Below are 5626 nucleotides of genomic sequence, written 5' to 3'. Positions count from 1 at the left end.
AGCCGAAGACTCCAGCGAGCAAGCCGACCAGCTGGATCTTTTAAATTAGCCAGCCAGCAAAGTGCATAATGATCACTGACAACGATGAAACACCGACCATACAGATATGGCTGAAATTTCAGGACAGCCCACACCAGTGCGAGGCATTCTTTTTCTGTAGTGGAATAGTTAGCCGCCTTCCTTGATAGCGTCCCGCTGGCGTAAGCAATCACTCTTTCGGTGCCCTCCTGCCGCTGTACAAGCACTGCGCCAAGGGCGACATCACTAGCGTCGGTATGAAGAACCGTAGGAGCGTCGTCGTCAATGTGTGCGAGCACGGGAGGCATCTGCAACCGTTGCCGTAGGTCGTGAAATGCCCATTGCTGGTCTTCGCCCCACACGAAGGGGACATCTTCTCTGGTGAGATGTGTTAATGATCATGCGATGCGCGAAAATTCCACAATAAAGCGTCGGTAGTAGGCGAAAAGGCAAAGAAAACTTCGCACGGCCTGTTTATCTGATGGCCTTGGGAAATTAGTAACAGCAGAAATTTTATTAGGGTCAGGTCGGACACCTTCACGACTAACGACGTGACCGAGAAATTGAAGTTCTTCAAAGCCAAAATGGCACTTTTCAGGTTTTAGAGCTAGACCAGCTGAGCGTATTGCTGCAAAGACCGTCTTTAGTCTCCGTAAGTGTTCCTCGAATGTGACGGGGAAAATAATCACGTCGTCGAGGTACACCAGACAGGTTTGCCGTTTGAGGCCTGAGAGTACCGTGTCCATTAGTCGTTGAAACGTTGTTGGCGCAGAACACAAACCGAAGGGGAGCACCTGAAATTCACAAAGTCCGTCGGGCGTCACAAAAGCGGGCTTCTCACGGTCTCTCCCATCAACTCCTGTTTGCCAGTAGCCGCTTTTCAAGTCAACGAAAGTAACGACGTTTCGTATCCTGTCCAGTGAATCGTCGATACGCGGTAGCGGATAAACGTCTTTCTTTGTGATGTGGTTGAGTTTTCGATAGCCGACGCAGAAGCGCAGGCTACCGTCCTGCTCTTTCACCAATACGACAGGCGATGGCCAAGGTCTCTTAGATGGCCGAATAACCCCGTCCTCAAGCATCGTCTTCACTTGGGTTTGTGTTGCCTCGCGCTCTTTCGATGCTACACGATTAGGATTCTGCCGAATTGGTCTGGCGTCGGCTTCGGTGACAAAACGGTGCTTCGTGAGTGGCGTCTGGCTGACTTGTGACGTTGATGAGAAGCAGCTCTTAAACTCATCGATGAGCGCAAGAAGGCTGTCGCGTACGACGGGCGACAAGGTGGGACGGATGTCACCCACAGGGGCAGGCAAAGCCACAGAGGACGTCGCGTGCTCCACTGAGAGGCAGTCTTGTACTGAGACAAATTCGTGGAAGTAAGCAACAGCCATGCCTTTAACAAAGTGTCGACGTTCCTTGGTAAAATTCGTCAGTAGGAGTTCAGCACGTCCGTCGTGTACGGTAATTACGGCCCTGGCGATGGAAACGCCTTGACACAGTACCAGTGCGTCGATGTGTTCGGCGACGCCAGTACCGGTGTTCAAACTGTCGCAGATAACAGGTACGAGGGAACAGCTTCGCGGCGGAAGCGTGACGTCGATATGACGGCGATATGTAAGCGAGGTCGCTGGTGTTCCGCGGTGTCGACGTCGTCTGAGATCGTAGCAAATGTGACGACGAGGTCACGGACATTAATCACTGCACCCTACTCCCTCAAGAAATCCATCCCCAATACAAGTTCCTTGCAGCACTCAAAGAGAATGACGACGGTGGCGACGTAGTTTGCACCGGCGATTACTATTCTGGCTGTGCATTTTCCAATAGGCGTCATCAACTGGCCGCCGTCAGTTTTGATGTTGGGCCCAGTCCACGGCGTCTTCACTTTTCTCAGTCTGTCGGCCAGCTTTCGACCTATTATCGAAAAATGGGAGCCAGTATCGACGAGAGCGGCCACTTGGTGGTCGTCAATGCAAACAAGAAGATCGGCGCTGACGGCGTCGGTTACAGGGGGTGTGGTTGAAGTCGCCGGAGTTTTAGAGTCGTCGGTCGGCGCTGATGGGGGCTCTTGCAAAGTTAGACGGTTTGCAACCTCACCCCAGGAAGTCGCTGCTTCTAGTTACCCCGGCGAGGTAACTAGGGGATAGTAGTAGTAGTATAAAACTTTTATTTAAAAAAAGAAAAAAAAATCACATTCAGGTCCAGTGGGTGGGTCCCTCATTCATCCTCTAGAGACCTACCCATAGAGGCGTGTAACGAGCCGGAAAAGGGGAAGGCGATCGAGGCATCGCTGAACCTTCCGGCCGAAAGTTTGTAATATTTTCGTCGCAGGTACGCGCAGCATCAAACACAGGGTAATTGCAGTTGGGGAAACTTGGATACCCAGCTGCGCGGTAGTGGCACGCGCGGTAAACATGTCCCGCTTCGCCGCAATGAAAGCATAGCAGCCGGCGGTCAGTGGTGCGCCACAAATCGGTCTTTCGAAGCGGGTAGCCGGCAGGGGATTCACCGTAAGACAGAGGCGCAGTGATCGGCTGGCGGCGATACGGCATAGCTGGCGGCGGCTGTGACTGTCGAAAATAGGGCGTCGGGGCTTGCGGTGATGGCTGCGTCGTAGTGGCTGACGGTGTCACCAGCATCGAAGTGGCGGGAGGTGGACGACATACAGCTTCCGCGTAGGCTAATCGTCGCGGCACCGCCTGCCGGTCGGGCGACGAAAAGGCCTGTCGAACTTCCTCCCGAACGACATCAGGGACAGAAGCCACCGCTGGTGTTGTAGGAGAAATCCCGAGCTGCCGGATCTCCTCTCGTACAATGTCTCGGATGACTTCACGCAGAGACATGCTGCAGCTCTCAGGTAGAATTGAAGCATTCAACGGTGAGTTCTTGCGATCCGTCTTGCTACCGTTGCTGTAGTGCCCGTTCTATAGCCGTAGCCTCCTTGCTGAAGTCGGCCTCTGTCATCGGAGGGTTCCTCACGAGTCCGGCAAACAGTTCCTCCTTCACTCAGAGCAAGAGATAGCGTAACTTCTTTTCTTCGGTCATCTCAGGGTCTGCTCTGCGGAAAAGACGGGTCATATCTTCTGCAAACATGGCAACGCTCTAATTTGGTTTTTCAATACGGGATTCGAGCAGGCGCTGCGCGTTGCCTCTTCTGTCGGTACTACTGAACGTGTCTAGCAGCTTGGTGCGGAAGGCATCCCATTTGGTCAGACCTCTCTCCCGGTTCACAAACCACGTCCGCGCACTGTCTTGAAGCTCAAAATAGACATTAGCCAGCTTTTGCTGGGAGCCCCAATCATTATAACTGGCGACACGCTCAAATTGCTCCATCCAATCTTGGGCATCTTCAAAAGCGTCATCATGGAAACTTTCTGAGATGTTATGATTATGTAGCATCACCTGAGGTGGAGTTGCAGTAGCCATGGCTGAAGTAGGTAGACGCGTTCCTGCAGAGTCCTGCAAAGGGTTGTACTGGGGCGTCAGGCCTAGCAGGCAGTGACTGTACCGGTGAACAGGAGTTTCGATCAACGTAGGTGATTCCGTCTTCGATGTATGGCTCCGCGAAGGGGTGCCGAGCATCAGGCAATCCTTCGCAGCACCTCCACCAGTGTCACAGCCTAGTAGGAGACGGGAAAGCCGGTGTCGAGGACGTGTAAAAGCACTTTATCAGCGCAGTCAACGCGACGTCGTTGTCGTCTCCGTTTTTCTACTCGCGCGCTTCTTCAGCATCGTTTTCATCGCCTGGCAAATACCCGCGGCGACCATAGAGGATGTGGCAATAATGGTCACTGTGTTCTATTCATGCCCATGGGTGACCTTAGCAAGTGACTGCTACGTCAAAGGGGGCCGATACCACTAGCAGTGTCCCTTACATGTAGCCAGGGTAATGGAAGCCTCGGAATATCCAATGTGCGTCACATGTAGCTAAAGCAAAGGAAGTCTCGCAAGTCTCTGGAATACCACTAGTGATTAAAATAATCGTGGCCTAAAGAAACACACTGCTACCCTATGATATTGTTATGAAATTCATGGGTGTAGTTCATTGAGTTCTACGGATGGACGTTTACTTCTCTTATAGTCGAACCTGATGGAACATGCGTTTAAGTCTAAATTTTCACCTTGTTCCCAGAAAGTATGGCGAAGTAATGCAATCCTCGAGTCTCTGCTGCTATAGCTAAATAGACATGCATGCTTCTATTACATCTCCAAATGTGATCCTGTCTGCCCAGATGCTGACACACGTCTTGTCGTTATTTGCATATTACGCAGTTCAGCTTTATATTTTTCTAAAAATAGCGCCTTGTTGACCACTTCCCCTGCAGGAAATGAGGACAATTGCTAATTAAGAATTGAGCAGCGAGAAATATAGAAGTGCGTAGCCAATCCTTTGCTGTCGGGGAGCTGTTGCCGTTAGGTGCAATCCTCTGCGCGACCTTTCCCTCCACTTTTTTCAAGGTGTGAAGAAATCCAGCGGTATCTACGCAGACCTTAGGGCCTGATGAGCGTTTGTCCGATAGCGCCCGACCTCCGCGCCCTCCTACTTCCACGTAGAAACTGAATCACTTTGCACAAGCAAAAGTACATTTAGCGCTAGAGCAAGCATTTAAATTATGACGAGAGACATCTTCCACCGTGGCAGAACTGTTTGTAATCTTGTGTGCTTTGCGTTTCATAACATCAGAAAAACATTCAAAAATGGGTTATATTTAGCGATTCGCAAGCCGCTCTCACATTACTACAGAGCAATCAGAAAAATTCTTTGAACACTGCGCTATTGCATGAGACACTCAAAGAACTTACAAAAGCAAACGCAATGAACCACGTAATTGCATTCCAGTGGATACCTGGGCACTGCAATATTCCTAGCAATACTGCAGCGGACGCAGCTGCGAATCGAGCGCACAATAGCGCGGAGACAACCGATCTTCCTCTATTGCATAGTGAAATCCATCTGCTCCTGAGACAGATTTCTTGTCCCCTCAGCAAAACTACCTGGTTTGATCAGCAAATTAAAAACTCGGAGTTATACTTTATAGACCCATGTATAAAGTTACCTATGCCGGAAAATTTAAGAGACAACAGAAAATTTGAGCCATTGATACACCGCCTGCGTCTGGGTACTGCATTTACAAAACATTTCTTGTACAGAATAAAACGTGTCTCTAGCCCGCAGTGTTCTTGTGGCCATCCAGACGAAGATGTGAATCATCTTCTTCTCTAGTGCAAGGAATACGATCCACAAAGAAGGGTACTGCAAGCAAATTTGTTGATGTTAGACAGAAGACCATTCACTTTAAAAAAGATACTTGGCCCATGGTCAACTGCGGGCCTTCAAAAAAGAGCGCTGCTTGCACTGAAAAAGTTTTTAGAGGAAACCAGCTTTTTGGGAAAATAATAATAATAATAATACTTTATTGCGCCAAGTATTGAAAAAATGTACAAACATCCGGCCTGCCAAAGCCTCATTGGGCTTGAGTGGCAGAGCCCGACAGGCAGCGGAATCACGCAGATAAACACACAGGCGTGAACGCACATTAAAAGTTACAGAACATCAAATTAGTATAGTGGCAAAAAAATAATAAAAATAGACATGGAGCCCAAGGTACAT

The sequence above is a fragment of the Dermacentor albipictus genome, chromosome 10 (genome assembly GCF_038994185.2).
Source record: "Dermacentor albipictus isolate Rhodes 1998 colony chromosome 10, USDA_Dalb.pri_finalv2, whole genome shotgun sequence".
Classification (NCBI taxonomy): domain Eukaryota; kingdom Metazoa; phylum Arthropoda; class Arachnida; order Ixodida; family Ixodidae; genus Dermacentor; species Dermacentor albipictus.
Note: the sequence above shows the minus strand (reverse complement) of the source record.